Below are 19625 nucleotides of genomic sequence, written 5' to 3'. Positions count from 1 at the left end.
AAAAACAAGATGGGAAGTCAGTTAGTCATGAATGACCTTTTTGCATAAGGTTGCTTCAATTTTCCAGACACAAATGACGTTGAAAGAATGCCTTGAGTTGGGTCAAAACATATTTAGTTAGAGACTATCCCTTGTGCTGACATCTGAGGGGAAATTCCAGGTATTTTGTGAATGAATCTTGTCTCGAAAAAGTTACAGAGCTCAGGCTCTTATTTGTGACATGAACCATAACTCCGCAAGAGTTTGATGATTTTTCATGTATTTACTGCCACGTGTAGCTTTTCTTACATGTTCTATTAAATGGCACCAGTGGCATAACTTTGTATAAGCAGTCCCACTGTCTGCAGTTTGGAGACAAGGGGTCTGTTAATCACAGCAAAATCACCATGGGGCAGATCTTTCAAGGGTCGAATTTCAAAGAAATAAAAACTTCGAAATTCTACTATCAAATTGAAAAACTTTGAAGTCGAATATCGAATTCGAAGTTTTTTCACCGAATTTGGCAATCCTACAGTCGAATAAAAATTCAAAGATTTTATCATACGATTCTATCGTACGACCGAAGGATTTTTATTCGATGTGTAAAGACTTAGAAAAAGTTTGTAGAAGGTAACATAGCAATTCGGCAGGTTTAATTTGAAGTCGAAGTTTTTTTAAAGAGACAGTCCTTTGATTATCAAATGGTCGAATATTCAAACGGTTTTTACTTTGAATCGAAGTCGAAATAAATTCGAAGTCGTAGTTTCCTATTCGATGGTCGAAGTATCCAAAAAATTACTTCGCAATTCGAACTTTTTGTACTTCGAAAATTCACTCGAACCTTAGTAAATCTGCCCCCATATGTACAGTATGTTTAAGTCATTATTCATTTGTTGTGGCATTTTACATTTTTGCAGCTGCTGCCTTTAGAATTTTCAATTGCATTGTAAAGTGACATTTGTCTTCCTGTAAGCCTGTGGTTTTTAGCTTTCTTATTGATTGTGTCTTGTGTTTGTAGTCATTTTTTTGCATCTATATTGTCTATATTTCCTGTATCTCTGTATTCTAGTTACTTCTGCTCTAACCCTCTTTTCTATACTGTGTTCTTTTCTTGCTTGCTATTTTCTTGGTTTCTATCTGGACTAAAGGACCAGTAACATATTCAATAAAGTGAATATATTTAAAGGAACAGTAACACCAAAAAAATGAAAGTGTTTTAAAGTAATGAAAATACAAAGTACTGTTGCCCTGCACTGTTAAAACAGGTGTGTTTGCTTCAATAACTCTATTATAGCTTATATAAGCAAGCTGCTGTGTAGCCATGGGGGGCAGCCATTCCAAGCGGAAAAAAGGACAAAAGGCACAGGATACACAGCAGCTTGTTTTATATAAATTATAGTAGTCTTTCTGATGCAAACACACAACCTTTCCAGTGTAGCACAACACTAAATTATATTTTCATTACTTTAGAACATTTTCTTTTTCTGGTGTTACTGTTCCTTTAAAGCGATACTGCACCCGTAATTGTTCGCTTCAAAGCCCCCCGCATAGCCTACCCCGCTCTACCCCCAGCTCAGCGTCACTGAAGCAACATGGAAGATCTGTTAGTGATGGCTTTGCGGAGGGGCTTTACGGGGAACAATTAGGGGTGCAGCATTTACTTGATACTGACACGTTCCTATGATTTTTATAGGAATGTGTCAGTATCGGTTTAAGAGATGGTGAGAAAACCTAGGTATCTAGTACAATTAAGTCGTAAAGGCAACCAGACATTAAGGGGCATATTTATCAAGGGTCGAATTTTGAATTGAAATAACTTCGAAATTCTAATTAAAAAAGACCAACCAAAATTAAGTTGAAGGTTTTTTTTTGGTTGAATAGATCTGTTTTTGATCGAGTAGGTCTGTATTTGGCTGAATTCGAATCGTATAAATTGAAGGAATATCGCATTCGATCAAATTCGATTCAAAGTTTTTCCCCCCAAAAAAATCCACCAATTGACTCCAAATAGGTCATAGGAGGTCCCCCATAGGCTAAAACAGCAATTCGACAGGTTTTAGATGGCGAATCGCCAAAGCCGAATTTTTAAAGAGACATGATAAATTTTAATATTTGAATTTTAGAATTTTTTCAAATTCGAATCTAATTTGGACTATTCCCTACTCAAAGTACACAAAAAATAGCTCGAAATTTGAATTTTTTTCATTCAAAAATTCACCTCAACCTTTGATAAATCTGCCCCTTAGAGTTTTTCTTGAAAATGTTTTCAAAATAAACTCTTAGGGGGTTATTTATAATTTTCAGAAAACTACTATGACCAAATCTGCATGGAGTTCCCCCCCCCTATTTATCAATACATTTTCACAATTTTTTCTTGTTTGGAAAAAGTCAGATTTAAATCATAAACAAATCTGAATCCTACGTGTTTTTTTTTTCAGATTTTGCACTCAAAACCTACGATTTTTTTTCTAAAATCGGCTGAAAGTTTAGAAACCTAGTGCAACTCAGAAAATCTTCCAATTGTTAACGGGACATCTGTCATTGACCTCTACTTGTACTCGGCAGGTCTGAGTTGGAGTACTTTTTTCATTGGACTTTTAACACCACTCTAAAAAAAATAGTATTTTCTCCTTTAAAAGCCTGTCTAGAAAAATAAATAACCCCCAAATGTCCAGTTGTCGTTGACTCTGAACTAAAATCCCAGAGCCATGTTTTTTGTTTGGTATTAAAAGATATGATACCGTATATACTCGAGTATAAGCCGAGTTTTTCAGCAGCCAAAATAAGCTGAAAAAGTCTACCTCAGCTTATACTAGAGTCATTACGGTACCTAGTTGATTAACGCGACGTTCCCCCGGCAGCTCGCACACTTCCTGATTATGCGCATCTCCTAGCACAGCAGCCTCCTATAGCACCGCCCTCTACTCGAAGAGCCGCTCCTTAGCGACCCGTGATTGACTGCCTACGACGACGTCTGTCATCACTCAGTCCCGCCGTCAGCCGCACGTCAGGGAAGGGCGGATCGTTTAGCTTGTTCGATTGCGTGTTTTGGCTCGTACCCCTGCAGGGCAAATAATAACAGCAAGCCCCATCATGTTGCTGTGCAGTGTCAATGCAGCTGCAAGGAACACTTTATGCTGCGCAATGAGGGAGCTGCCTTATTAAAAAGGGAATGACAGGCAACAAAAGTGTATCTACTAAGGAACGTATAAGCCAATGATTTTCTGCTGGATTCATTGCAGTCATCTCCTGGAAAGCCTACACCGTGCCCTCACCTCCCTCCCTTTCCTCTACTGCATGGATGTAAGTTATTCACCTACTGTATTCTCCCTTGCTGTGAACTGCTGGAGCAGGCATCCTCACCCTATGGCCTATATGTACTACAACTCCCAGCACTGTGTAATCTGTCTGTGCCACTGCTTTGGCCTCAGTCTTTTGGGCTGTGTGTAGAATAAAGTGCATGGAATTGCTATTTAAATATATATGGAGAGGACTGCTTGTTTTTCCATATGTAGCATGGGAGGAAAATTACCAGTAGCTGCTGCATTTCTCACCCTAGGCTTATACTCGAGTCAATAAGTTTTCCCAGTTTTTGTAGGTAAAATTAGGTACCTCGGCTTATACTCGGGTCGGCTTATACTCGAGTATATACGGTAATTTAATTGATAAAATGGACAAAATGTCACCTTTTAACAAACAAATTCAACATTGACCAGCCATTCAATCTGGTCAATAAAGATATTTACTAATATTATAATATTTTCTTTAATTACAATCTGAGTAATTGAAGGAACATTATAAAAGCCGATATATGGGTAAAACAAGTTTTTTCCATCTATTGTTTGTTGTATAGGTGTGACCTTTCTCATTTCAGCTGAAGGAAACTGGCATTGACAGCTCATGATATGCTCTGATCTCACTTAAAAAAACATTATTTCAATTTCTGTCTCAGCAGAAGTGCTTTCCTTGTTGAATAATTCATAGCTTCCAACTTCATATAGTGCACCTGCTGACAGGATTTTACATTGCTTATTAAAGTATATGCAGCCAGCTCTGCAATTAAGGTTTTGAGATCGGCAGTTATATTGCTTAGACGCGCTATTGCAGTGTATTGCATTAGACTAACAAAAGCATGTATTTGCATCTCAACAGTGTCTTGTACAAAGTCATTACCTGGGCAAAAGATTGTATCATCGGTTTAGCATTATGGTAATACTGCAGGGAAAATAAAGATAACGTTTTCTCTTTTTTTATGTAGGCTGACCTATTTTATTACATCAAAACTCAAATGTTTGCTTCATTTCACAAGCAAATAAAGCATAAATATATTTGAATGATATATTCCTTTATTTTCCAGATGAATGGGCCCTCGTTATTTTGAATATGTACAGCCTGGTTTTCAATCATTGTTAAATTATCATTCTTTTTCAAGATTGTTTTAACCACTTAGGTTTTAAGCCTAGATATTCAAACAATATACTCAAAACCATGTATCCCCCTGCTGTACTGTATTTGTGTACCAAAGCACAAAGGCACAGGTGGAAATTTGCCTTCTGCTGTGCTGTTGGACAACTGCACCGGCCATATAGCGCTTACCCATCTGTCACCACTCCCCACTTGAAAGAATGGGCAAACAATCTGCCACTTGCAGATTGTGGACATGGCAGTTGGGAAGTCCCCAGGAATACCTTCTTTAGCATTCCTGAACTGTGCCTCCCTCATATGGCCATTGGCTGCCATTATCCATGCTTTGAATAGGAAGCAATGACAGGTGGTGCAGGACATTTTGATGCCAAATGCCATAGCTCTTCAGCCATTGAAGCATACAAATGTTTCAGTGCACCTGTATACCCCCACTTATCAGCATTAGGGTTTTCTCATTAGAAGATAATATTACTCTTGTTTTGAACTGTTTATTTTTAAACTCATTCCAACACACATTCTGTTATTTAGAAAGCTTGGGTCCTGGGGTATTCCATGTTAGTGTTTTTTCCATAATTTGAATAACCATACCTGAAAACTACTACTGATTCAGGCAGTGGATGCTCTTCTGTCCTTAGGAATCTTCCTAGCTCCCCCCCATATTAAAGCTAGTTTGCTGCACAACATTTGGACAAGCCAATGAAATTCTGGGAGCATATAGTCTGGTCAGATGAGACCGAAATTGTGAAATGGCACGACATCTCACCCCAAAAACACCAGGCCAGCAGCGAAGTTTGGAAGTGAGAACGTCATGGTGCTGTTTTTCAGCATATGGTACTGGCAGACTTCATAAAACTGAAGGATGGATGAATGAAGAAATGTACCAGGACATTCTTGACCAGAATCTGCTGCCATCTACCAGGATGCTGAAGATAAAATGAAGCTGGACATTTCAGCTAGACTAAGATCCCAAACACATAATCAGGGAAACTCTCAACTGGTTTCAGAGAAAGAAAAATAAAGCTGCTACAATGGCCCAGTCAATCACCCGACTTGAATCCAATTGAAAATCTATGGAAAGAACTGAAGATCAGAGTTCATAGAAGGGCCCCAGGAATCCTCAAGATTTGTACAGTATATAATTATTAGGGATGTGCTGAATCCACTATTTTGAATTTGATTGAACCCCCGAATCCTTCGCGAAAGATTCGTCAGAATACCGAACTGAATCCGAATCCTAATTTGCATATGCAAATTAGGAATGGGAAGGGGAAAACATTTTTACTTCATTGTTTTGCGACAAAAATGCAAATTAGGATTCATATTCTGTTTGGCCAGGCAGAAGGATTCGGACGAATCCTGCTGAAAAAAGCAGAATCCTGGCCTAATCCCAGACTGAATCCCTAATTATTATGTACATTTCAGTAAGCATGTCCAATACTTATTCCCTTTGTCATTCCACTTTGCTACACATAACTTAATTTATGGACTTTGAGTTCTTTGTATGAGTTCTTTGTATGTGTGGGTTACTTGGGTTGTTACCAACATCTGGTGTATGCTTCATATCAATAGCCCTGTTAGAAATATATTTACTGAGAAAACAGCTGACCTGTTCAATACTTATTCCCCCTGCTGTATTATCTGATCTGCCCCCAATACAAATCACTGAACATTTTTAGTATTTTCATGAGTTATTGACAATATTTTTTTGTAGAATTGCACAAAGTTGAAGATTTTGTCTTGGGTTCCTATAAACCAGATTCCAGACCTTTGTTGACATGTGGTTTCAATACAGTGGCCAACTAGTCAACAAACATTTGCTCAAACATGATAATATATTTATTATTTAGTGTTCTTCTATATTAATAAGCAATATATTATTAGGATTCAACTGCATCTATAAATTATGGATTCCCTGTAAGCTACGTTGAAGAGAGCCCTCTCTACATCCTGTATTGATCAGTTCTTGTATGCAGTTTGATGTACATACCCTTCTTAAAAGAGAACTAAACCCTACAAATGAATATATCTAAAAATTTCATATTTTATTATTATTGCAACAGCCTAAAGTTTCAGCTTCTCAATAGCAGCAATGATCTAGGACTTAAAACTTGTCACAGGGGGTCACCATCTTGGAAAGTGTCTGTGACACTCACATACTCAGTGGGCTCTGAGCAGCTGTTGAGAAGCTAAACTTAGGGGTTGTCTCAAATTATCAAACAGAAAATGGGGTTGACCTGTAATATAAGATGATGTTACAAAGCTGATTATCTGATGCTAAGTGCACTGGTTTATGTGCTGCCATGTAGTAATTATCTGTATTCATTAATAATCGGCCTTATATTGTGACAACTATATTCTATGTGTACTGTGTATTGTGATTCGGTCCAGCAGATCAGTAGATTAGGTGCTACTAGGGCATCTTTAGAGGTACAGATCTTCACTGTGGTTTCCTTGGGCTGGTACAGAAGCCCAAAACATAATGTTCAACATTTCAAGCCTACTTCTATAGTTAAACTTTAGTTCTCCTTTAATAGATGGCAGCTTCTTTTTTAGCCTAGTAGGGTAGGGTGTAGTAAATACAAAATGACATCCTAAGTGATTTTTGACTTATGCTTATAAAAGTTCTGATTGGATGTCTTGGACATCTGGTCTAAAGCAAAGCCTCAGCTCTCATTTATTTTATGGCATATTGTGGCACATTGGTGCTTTATTATTTAGTTAATATGCCCATTATTGAGCATTATTGAGCAAGGCTGGCATATATACAAATGCAAATTTAATATTATGCACCCCCCCCCACAAAACAGGATGTAAAATTAATTGCATATTTATATTACAGTGGAATTTACACTATTGTTTTTTCTTTTACATCTTTTGAACTTAAAATTTGCTCACAAATCAAAGAAGTGCATACGCTTTACAAATTGCTTATGCAAAGTTACCAACTACATCATGGTGTTATTTATTAGTTGTAATTATAAGTCCGATTTTTTCTGGTCTGAGTTTTAAAGGAGAAAACACCATTTTCTCATAGAAAAAGAAACACCTAGAATTCTTCGTGATTTATTAAACCCAGAGGCTATTAAAAAGTCAGAATAAAAAAGTACTCCATCTCAAACCTGCCAAGGTCATGTAGAAGCCAATGGCAGATATCCCATTTACAATTGGAAGATATCATGATCTGTGCTGGAATTCGTATGAGGATCCAAAGAAATGGGGTTTTCAGGCGATAATCCGAAGAAGTCTGCGTTTTCAGGTGTCACTGAAAAAAACATACAATTCAGTTTTTTTCATGAGTCTATTCGCACAAAACATTTTGTTGAGTTAATTTTTTGATAAATAAAATGTGGATGGGAGTTTGGTCAAAGTGGTTTTACTAAAATAACAAGATATTTTAGTAAATACCCCCCTAAATGAGATTTATTTGTGAACATTATTTCTTGCAGCTACACAGTAGTATACTGTAGGTATGGGATATTTTATACAGAAAACAGATACTGTATCTAGAAGACTCCAAGTTACAGAAAGGGCCTCCAATCTGTAGTTGATTGTACTCTAAGGTAGGGTTTCATGATTTTTATGGTGTATCTTTTATTACCAAATTATACTTTGCACATATTTGCATATAATTCATTCTACCATTTCAAATTATTTTGTTGAACCAATAAATGTATTTTTGTTGTGTTACTGGTGTGTAGGCAGCTATCTCAGTGCATTTTGCCTGGTCATGTGCTTTCAGAAGGAGCAAGCACTACACAATGGAAATGTGACTGGAAGAGTCATGGTCAGACTTGGGTGTTTTACTATTAAAGGGGACCTGTCACCCATACATAAAAAGCTGTATGTATCAAACTAAACATGAACCCCAAATTCTTTTTTTCATTAATGCATTCATAGCTGTTGTAAACTCATTTAAAAATTTCAGCTGTCAATCAAATATTGCCTTAGGCAAAGAGGCGGGGCAGGCAATTACTTTCACTTTCCATTCAGCACTTACTAGATGTCACTGCTCTCCCCACATTCCCCCCATTCTCATTTAATTGTATAGCCAGTGCATGTGGATGGACATCGGGTCCCCCGTTCTGGTGCGCAAACAAGATTCTGAGATGGAAGGCTTGTCTTAATATCAGTGTCCACAAAATGGCTCCTGCCTCCTTGCTATAATTAAGAATTCCCAGACAGAAAGAAACAAGATTCAAATAATTCATATAGTGTAATTAAAGTTCATTTTGCTCGACTAAGGTGATAAAATAGAATTTGGAATAATTTTTTTAGTGACGGGTCCCCTTTAAGTGCTATTCTCATATGTACCACTAAGTGGGGCATGAGAGCATTTTTAGTAACGCAGGTGTCAGGGAGCTGTTATTGCTTTACCTTCCCATTGTTCGGTTGACAGGCTGCTGGGGTAAAAAGGGAGCTACCTGGGATCGAACTCTGACCTATACACTTACAAACTCCTGCATAACTTCATTGAGCCACTGGAGACCTTTGGAGTCTGATACTACTTGTATGATTAAAGACTTTATACCTTATACTGTACGTTTGCTCACCTCCTCCTCCTTGCTCACCAGGTGTAATTTGCCAATTAAGGGGCCTTATAAGCTTGTTGCAAACAATTCTCCAGTGCTTGATCATTGAAGCTCCCAAGCTAGATCCAGCATACCACTTGTTCCTGTGACTCCTGTGCCTGATTCCTGCCTTGTTCCTTGTTCCTGTCCTTGTCCTGCCTGGTACTCCGCTTGCTCCCATTAACTATTGGATCTCCTGGTATTTGACCCCCAGCCTGTCTCTTCGACCATTCTCTGCCTTCAGCCTGCCCCTGACCTCGGCCAGTTTACCGTCTCTCCAAGTTTGCCGCCAGTCCTGACCTTTTTGCCTATTTTTCAGATCACTCTTGCCTGCCTCTGACCACTGACCCGGTAAAAGGACTTCTGTTTTTCTTGCAAATAACCAGTTGTGTTGCCTGCATTTTACTTTAATAAATCTTTCCACACTACAACATGTTTCCTGTGTATCAGCTCCTCAGATACCCACTGTTCCATGTTACACAGCTCCTAGGCTCTTACCTGTAAGCCACTCACCTGTGGCCCAGCCTGACAGAGGGGGTGATATCACTTCAACCAAATTAAAGAGTGACTAATGCTTATCAGAGCACAAGTTCCATGCCTGAGGGACATATCTAGCCCCACTTCAAAAATTTGACTGATTTCAATGCAGTTTTCTGCTGCTGGAGTGCTATTAACTGATGCATTTTGAAAAAAAAAAAACATTTCCCATGACAGAATAAGAGGATTCAAATTATGGGGAAAAACAAACAAAAAAGAACAGGGTGAAAGGGTTCCTGCCAACAGATCCCATTCCTATATAAAAACTATCAATAAAAATTGATTTTGTACACCACCTTTATAAATTTGAACTTTATATATAATTGACTTTTATTTTCTGGTGTCACTGGCCCTTTAAAAAAAACGTATGCAAATGTCAAACTTCTTCCAAGTTCTCTAACAATACAGGAGTCGGAAGAAACAGGAAAACATATTTTGTGTATTATATTACAAAGTGTAGTATTTGAGAATGTAATAAAAGGGCAAGTTTATTTTAGGAGAAATACATTTGAGATATTAGCGCACAACTTGTTCTGCTGCCTTCTGCAAATAAACAGGGAAGATAAACACTGGACACATTTGCTGATGGATCCCTCTTCCTCTTGTTTTAACTCTCTGTTTATTTTCTTGCTTTAGGCCATTCACATAACAGCGATATATCTGAGCCAGAGCTTTGAAAAATTGTTTGCATATTCATTTCAAAGGCTAAAAGTCCTGCTTTGTGTTGGTTTTCATGCTGAGACCTATCATGCCCCTTTCAAAGTGGTTCTGGGAGTGCCAGCAGTCTTATGCTAATTCCTTCTGGCCTGCCCTTTGGAGACTTGGCATTGTTGTGCAGGTGCTACAGAGCTATGTCTGGAATTCTGCACCACATTTCTCTGTTTTGTGTTTCCTTTCAAAATGTTCTGCATTTTTCCTTGTGTGTTTGTTTGTTTTGGGGCTTATGAGAATATTTGAGGCGTAGCATAGAGTTATAGAATATATGCAGCTCAGGCACCTTTCCAGTTGTTTATATTGCTTTAACAAATCATGTCAACTTTTTAAGCCAGGACAAATACTATTCTCTTTGGGTAGGAAGTAAAATGAGTACATTATACGTTTCTCTTGGGCTTTACGGTGTTTATTTTGCTTTAGGAAAGTGTATTTAGTTTTGAAGCAGAATGGTCATGGAGGATGAGCTATTACCTGTCTTGTTTATTGCTTTGGGCTTATGGATGCCCAGGTTGACTTTGCCGGTATTCTATAAAACTCAAAAGTGTAATTGGAAGTGTAGGATGAAAGAGCTTCTCAAAGATAATTGTACAGTTTGTTCACATGTATAAATTCAAAAGTAAGATTGATATACATCCTAAATGGATAGCCCTAGTAGAAGAGACAAGGAAAATAGAGGCAATAACTTATATGATATATAATACAAGTAAAGAATATTGGAACATATGTGAACCTTGGCCTAAATACTTAAAAGACAAAGGAACAGTAAAACAATAAAGCTGTTCTCTACTAGTACAAACCCCTAGACTTTAACTTTGTATTATAAGCTCAAACCACGCAATATTATAATTTGAATATGTATTAGAACCCAGTTTAAAGGGGTGTTCACCTTTAAGTTAACTTTTAGTATGTTATAGAATGGCCAGTTCTCAGCAACTTTTCCATTGGCTTTCACTTATTTTTTTTATCTTTTTTTCAATTATTTGCCTTTTTCTTCTGATACTTTCCAGCTTTCAAACGGGAGTCACTGACCCCATCTAAAAACAAATTCCCTGCAAAGCGTCACATTTATTGTTGTTGCTACTTTTTTTTATGACTCCTCTTTCTTTTCAGGCCTCTGCTATTTATATTCCAGTCTCTTATTCAAATCAGTGCATGGTTGCTAGGGTAATTTGCACCCTAGCAACCTGACTGCTGAAATTGCAAACTGGAGAGCTGCTGAAAAAGCTAAATAACTCAACAACCACAAATAATAAAACATGAAAACCAATTGCAAATTGTCTCAGAATATCACTCTCTACATCTTACTGAAAGTTAACTCAAAGGTGAACAACCCCTTAAAGTGGTTAAAAACTTGTTTTCATGACTTGTATACTACTTGAGTTATATGACTATTAGTACCCTCCCCTTTTGTTTTCTGTATCTTCCTTGTTTATTTTAAAACTGAAAATAAAGAATATACAAGAAAACGGATGCACCGTGCAATGATCAGCATCTGAAGTACAGGCCCATACTGCTCTGACTGGCAAATAACCCTGCTTTTCTGTTTGTTAGATTTCTCTGCCTAGTTCATTAGTACTGGCACTAAAACATGTACTTCTTTATGACAGAGTGCACTAGAGGGAAAACTCTGCAAGCAATTCAGACAATTATGTGCTACAAAGGACTGAGCCTTATTCTATCCCCTGGAAAAGAGGTCCCTGATTCAGCTTAAAAGTTACTTATGCTCATTTTATAAATCATTTGACAGTGTGTAGTCAGGATGTGGAGGAATGTTCCAAAGGTTTACTCACAGTGACTCTTATCATACCATCTGCACCTTGGGTAACCCTAAATGTTGTTGTTTTCATTTTGTACAATTATAAGGTAATATATAAAGAGGCATTTGGAGCCATAATCATGTGATGATTTCCTGCTGACCATATGCTTTGGTGGGAATAAATATGCTGCTTCAGACTGTTCCATATTTCCTTTATTTGTATTGTATAATTAATACATTTATTTACTGTAATTTGTTTCTTGTTTATAACTGTGACTTTAAATTAATATAGTGTCCAACTCTCACCTCATTATTTTGAAGTTGCTATAACTCATATTGCAGGCACAAATGGTTTGACTTGTGAGCCATGAATTTACAGTGGAGAATGTGCTGCAGGTATTGCAGATATTATTGATTATAAAGATTTTTCATTTGGCAGGGCAGAAGACCTCCCTACAGAGGATTTTTGTCATTTTGTAATACACATTCTGAATACTTGATGCTTTTATATTGTATGTTGATATATTTTTAATTCAGTTTAATTCTATGAATGATTCAGTTTAATTCTATGAATGATTCAGTTTAATTCTATGAATGTGTTTAATACTTTAGTTTGGACATGTGCAAATATATGCACATGTTGCTAAGTTATGGGTCGTTAGAAACGAGCGACCATACGGAGGCTGAGTGCCTGTGTGCACGCCCACCACTAGTGTGTCTGTTGATTGGCCGGTTGAATCCGACGGCGCTTCTGATTGGACAATAACGTATTGATACAAAGCAGTGGTCTTTGTTGGCACAGCGATAGTGAGTTGTAATAAAACCTTTGCTTTTATTCTGCTTATTCGTTTCACTTCCTTATTACCTACACTCCTTGTTCTACCTCACTACATCCCAGCATTTTTGGATTTTATACATACAAACTAATGTTAGCTTGTCTGGTTGCTTAGCAACGCCCTTTGGCGCCATTTTCTCACTGTTAGGGGTTTAAATTCTGTGGGCTAGTGTGATGTCTGATGTTTGTTTGTTTTCCCTCCTGACGAAGATCCCTGTGGGGGATTGAAACGTTGAGCTTCAATAAAGATTTTTTCAACTTTGAACTTGTCGCAAATCCTGTGAGTGCTGCTATCTTCTACATTTGACATTTGACTATATATATATATATATATATATATATATATATATATATATATATATATATATAATCCAACAAAATGGAGTGGAGATTAACCCTGGTCTGTGACCTAGTCCAAAGGACAAATTATATATCAATCAAAAAAGTCCAGACAACTTGCTTTGTGATCAAGAAAAAACTTTTATCAAGCAAGCGTTTAAGTACAACGTTTCGAAGCTCCCGCTTCTTTATCAAGCAATACAGATTACAATGACATCATATCCTTTTAAAGCCATGTGTATAGACCACACCCATCAAGTGGGATGTGGTTTGTCATGTGTTACCAAACGACCAATAGGTATACATATAATTTCGGTATTCTAACAGTGTCTATTAAAGCAATGATAGCATGCAAAGATTAAAGTAACAATATGCAGCTACGTATAATAAGTTATAAGTAATCATGATGTCATATTCAATTAGTCCCAACAATCCACTAGTAAAGTGTTACAAACATATCTTTTAATCACATGAAAGCATACAGGTCATATTCTCTGTTAAGACCTTTAGGGGACATTGTTTGCAATGTATGTATCCAAAATTTTTCTCTTTTTTGGAGTTGCAGGAGTCTATTGCCCCCCCGACGTGGGGGGGCAATAGACTCCAATACAAGAAATCTGAGGGTTGCCACAGAGTGTCGTGCAGAGTGGAAATGAGCTGGCACTGGCAGTTTCAATACCTCCTTTCTGATCGTAGATTTATGCTGACTAATGCGATCCCGTATTGGTTGGACCGTCTCCCCAATGTATGCAAGCCCGCAAGGGCACTTAAGCATGTAGACTACAAAATCCGTGTCGCATGTGAAGTGGCCACGTAACTCAAACTTTTTTCCTGAGTGTGGATGGGTAAAAGCATTAGTGCGTATAACACTGGAACATTGGTTGCACCTACCACATGGGTACATACCATTAGTCAGTGGTGCTAAGACTCTTTGTGTGTTAACCCTTTGGGTACCCAGGTCTGCTTTTACAAGCCTATCTCTGAGGTTACGTGGTCGTTTATAGGACAGCAATGGAGGTTCCTGAAATTCTGGGATATCAGGATATGCTGCACGCAATATATATATATATATATATATATATATATATATATGTGTGTATACAGTTTAAGTATTATGGAAGGACCCTTATAACATTGCAATCATGTATTTTTTTTCTATACATAAATGATGCTATAAAATAGTAAATCTGTGTTCAGTCCTCTACCTGTGTGGTGTTTTAAAAGCTACCTCTTTATATTTAACACAGATCCACTGAAATTTTTGGTTCTGCTAAATTCTCACAAAAGAGTTGGACAAATTGAAACCCTGATTTACATATTTAATGTAGGGGGATAGAGTTAGCATAATCTGAATGTAAAGCCTGAAATGCCTGTTTGCCATTAATGTTGAGCCAAGAGATCACTGGCCAATTTAGCAGTGCACATGCCATATTATTTGTTAAAAGTAAGATAGAAAGCCTTGTAGTTGACTAAAGATCAACTTAATACACAGATAAGAAATTAACAGCTTTACAATTAAATCATATTGGAATATACAGAATTGCTATTAGATTTCCTTTTATTGGTCAGGTTATTCCAGTCCTTCCTACTGTAAAGTGTTTGTCCAGTTGAGTCAAAACTTCTAAAATTCAGCTTAAGATATTAGAATTTAAAATTGTTGATTTTTATACACCAGGGTTATCCAAGTAGATACATATATTCTAAGGATTTTTATGACCAAAAGGGTACATTTGATCCCCACATACTTCTATGTTTTGCATCTTAATTTTATATACCATATAACATTTTATATGGTAGAGTGAATTATTTGTAATGTAAACAGTGTCATTTAAAAATAAAAACTATACAAATCATGACAGTCCATTTAAAGTGTGTGACTGCAGTATTAAACCCATTTAAAAAATAAATACATAAAAAGTTAATGTTTATATACATGCATTAGAAGCTGAACTTGATTTCCACCGGAGTATTTACAGAGTGCAAGTTCATTATACTGAAGCTGTATTTCAAGGGATTAAACAAGCCTACCACAATGTTAAAGAAAATGTTGCATCTGTTGTTTGGTGTCCATTGAAAGGAAGGTTTACAAATACTTTAACCACATTCCAAAATCATTTTGTTCCACTAATGTTACTTTTGAAAATTGTCTTGGAGTGGGTCTTGATTCATGTATTTATCATTTGAGTTTGTCCAATTTGCTTTAAAACACTTTTAAAATTTGCGTAAAAAGTTTCTTGAAACTGTCAATAGTTACGCACTACATAGAACACAGGAAGAGTTTAATTGAAATACAGGTAGATGTCCCAGTTAAATTGAATGAATCTTGAAAGAGTGTGATTTTTTTGAGAATACTCCAGCAGCCATTACTCAGCCCCATGTTTGTCAGTGTAAAAACAGATGCCAGGATGTAATAGTAGATATACAGTTACTGTTATACTGTTATTTATTAAGTCCAAATTCTCAATATTTTCTTCTACAAACTCAGATCAAATCCGCTCGGCTTTTTTATGATTATTTGTTATTACATTTTCCCAAAAATTTGCTTTGTGTGAAACAATCCGATTTTCACGATTTTTCATCCGATTTTAAAGTTTTTTTCTGAAGTTTCACCCGAAAACTTCAGGGTATTGCACGAAAATCATTGGGACTTCTCCCATTGATTTATATGCAACCTCGACAGGTCTGAGATGCCGGATTTACAGATTCTGACTTTTCCATCTTCTGGGTTTAATAAACTCCGGAAATTTTTTTTTTATAATAGTAAATCACAAATTTTTTGTGATTTTTGCATTCAGAGTTTAGAACATCGAACTGTAAAATATTGAAATCTTAATTTGCATTTCAGTGTTTTCTAAAATGTAAATGTTGCCTTCTCTAATTGTGGGACTGTAAATTGTGATACTACTTTGCTATTTTAGCTGTATTTATTGAACTGTAGTCCAATTTAATTCATTAGCTTGAATAGATAAAATCCGTTATCAAGATATCTGGTTTAAAAAAGCCTAGCACAGCACTCAGCAATATGCAATTTAATGCATAGCTTGCTGTTTCCAAAACCAGTGTCCGAGATGTTTAGTGTCATTTTCAACAGGGTAGAAAAAATAGTTTGCTTATATTGATTTTTGCTTGGAACTTGGAGTTCAAAGGCTCTTTCATATTGAACCAAGTTACATATTTTAGTATTTTGCAATCTCAACTCTTGTTCGAAATAAATTAGTGTATATATATATTGTGGAATATTCTTTTTACCTTGCATCATTGGGATTCATATGCAACCACAGCTGAATGTTGAAACTAGTCAACGTATTGCAATCTTGGTTAAAATTGCCAATTTTCTTGTCATTTGGTGTAATTTCTCACAGAATCTTACATGCTTGTGCTGTAAAGACAATCATATTCCTATTTTGCCAGGAATTTGTGATAAAGATGGGTGTTGTGGACATGTAAAGAAGATGCCTGCTAATTTTTTTTATACAATGTTTCATGGAGTTGCATTAAGGCAAAGGCTAAAACATCAACCGGGTTGATTTGGTGTTTTCCATCTTACTCACTGGGGGAGAGTCAAGTTATTAGGCAACACCCAGTGACTTATTTGCTTACCTGCTACCCCAGGATGCTGCTCCTCTTTTCAAAAAAGTACCAGACCAGGATACTGTTTGAGTAGTACCACACCACCATCTTGTTATGGTTCCCCAGGCATTCCTTGCACCTATTGAAGCTTGGCATATGCTCAATATCTAAAATAGAGAAGAACTGAACATGGGCTCACCCAGGGTGGCACAGGGATTCTTGGGACACTGCAACAAGAGCGCGGCATGGTGTTACTCATACAGTACCTCGGTGTTTTATTTTTAAGAAGATGTAGCAGGAAACACTAGAATAACCAGGAATGCTTAAAGCTTTACACTTTCTTTCTCCTTTTACATTTTTCCTAAGTACCGATTAGCAGCACGCAAGCTTCAAGGCCAAAATAATAAACATATCTTGTGCCCAGTAGCTCTTTGTTGCTCACTTCAGCAGCTAATAATACCAGATGGATGGTACTCTTCCAATGTAATGGGTCACCAATATGTGGCTTAAAGTGGACCTGTCACCCGACATAAGCTATATAATAAATGTCCTTTTCAAATTCAACATAAAACCCAAATTATTTTTTTATTTAAGAATTCATAGCTGTTATAAACTCTTTATAAAATCTCAGCTGTCAATCAAATATTGCCTGCCCCTCTTCTATGCCTTAGGTATAGAGGCGGGGCAGGCAATTACTTTCACTTTCCATTCAGCACTTACTGGATGTCACTGCCCTCCTCACATTTCCCCTCTCTCTTCACTTCACTTCATTTAATTTTGTAACCAGCGCATGGAGATGGACATCAGGTCCCCCGTTCTGGTGCACAAACAAGATCCTGAGATGATGCATGACTTGTCTTAACAGTGTCCACAAAATGGCTCCTGCCTGCTTACTATAATTAAGAATTACCAGATGGGGAATTAAAGTTAATTTTGCTTGACTAACATGATAAAATAGGATTTGCAATAATGTTTTTGGGTGACGGGTCGACTTTAAGTCAACTAGCTAAAAAAATAAAGACTGAAAGAAAGAGGCATAGAACAGATATTCATTTCTTCTGCAAAGGACAAAGCTTCCATAAACAGGAACCTTCCGTAGCAGATTAATGAGATGTGAGGTCCAGTAAAGTAACTAGGCGTGGGCGGGCCCGGGTGCACCACCCCCCTCTGTGCCGGATTTTTTCGGCGATATGCCGGGGGCCCTGCGGAGGTGTGTGCCCTGGTCCAATCGCACCCCATGCTCCCCCGGTAGTTACGCCACTGGTGAGGCGCCTAGGCTATAGTGCGGGCTGGCCCAGTCGGGTGGGTTGGGGTCGATCTTGCACTCTATAAAAGCAATGCGGAAGTCAGATACGGGCTAAGGGAGGGCAGGTTAGGGTCGTTATGTGGTGCTACCCGCATATCACTACTAGGCTACACTTTCCACAAGCCCCCCTTTTAGGCTACTCCCACTTTCAAGAGTTCAAATTGACCAGGGTCACAGATGCACCTGGAGATACAAGGGGCCCATGATCTAGCCTTTTTTAATGGCTACTTGTATTTTCTTTTGATCTATATATATTATCTGTGCTGTGCTGTTGGGAATGGTGCGCAGTACCTGCTGGGAGAAGATTAAGCAAGATAAGACAAATCGTGTGTGGCGTGTGCCTGAGCTCTCTAATACGCATCAGGTTCAGCGACCACCAGTAATGTCACTGGCTCATGTCTAAGAGAGCTCAGGCTTTTATTTTCTCTTTCTTTTCTCAGGCTTTGAATTTTCCGCCTGCTTAATCTTCTCCCAGTAGGTACTGTGCATCTGTCCCACCCAGGCCCAGCAGAGCAGTTAAAAATTTTTTTTTCAAAGGAAAGAAAAATAATAATTGAAAAATCTAGATAAGCTCCTAATCACTCTATGCCCCTAGGGTATTGCCTAAGGTAAGCTATTCATTAATCTGTCCATGGGCACCTTGACTCATGACAAGAACTAAGGGGAACTCTCAACCCATGGGGGGCCACATTATGGCAGCAATTACTAATTCATTGTATTCAAGATATCTGATGTATACATAACTATTTGTTTTTTACATTCATTATATTTTAAGTTCAGTATGGTCAGTTTGTATTGCACTGCACAGGTTTGTTATACATTGATATCTTACACTATTACTGAAAATGTTTGTTGCAGAAGTTCTTACTTCTTATTCAGAACTTAAAAGTGAAGCATCTGACACAGCTTTGAGAAATTTCTTAACGATTTTCAAAAACAACGTGGAACAAATTCAAGATGCAGTTGACACTTTGACTCCATCAAAGACACAGCATGAAGGTAAAAATTTAACTTGTTCAGTTTTAAACACAGCAAAATTGCTGTTCTCTTCTTTTAGGAGAAAATCACTCCTAGAACCGTACGTTTGCTTTCTTTGATATGCTGATTGGAAAGTATTTCATGCAATGTATTTGGGTATATGTACGAAAAAATAAAAAGTTAATGCAGGATGGTCTCCTGCTGCTGAATACAAGAACTTTAATTTGAGAATCCACAATTCTGTAAAATTAACTTTTCTCACTCGGGGCAATGGCACACATAACGATTTCAGGAGAGCTATCCCACTGGCATTGTTCCATGTTGATTTGAACGGCAATAGCTTTTGTAATCAATGAGGAACAATTTCCATCGATAATCTTCTGACATTGCTTTGTATTGCACTAAAGGGGGATAAATAATTCTTACAAAAGTGGGAAATCGGAAACTACATTTATCTGCATTCAGCAGCAATGCTGCATAAACTGTAGGTTACAAAACTCCTTAAGATGCCTTCACAAGTACAAAAATTTTAAACAAGTCAGTCAATTTCTGATCAAAAATGTACATTAATCAACAGTATGTGTGTTTAGACCCAGACAAATTGATTTTGTTGAAGAG

Source organism: Xenopus laevis, chromosome 1S (genome assembly GCF_017654675.1).
Source record: "Xenopus laevis strain J_2021 chromosome 1S, Xenopus_laevis_v10.1, whole genome shotgun sequence".
Taxonomy (NCBI): Eukaryota; Metazoa; Chordata; class Amphibia; order Anura; family Pipidae; genus Xenopus; species Xenopus laevis.
This window is presented reverse-complemented; position numbering follows the sequence as displayed.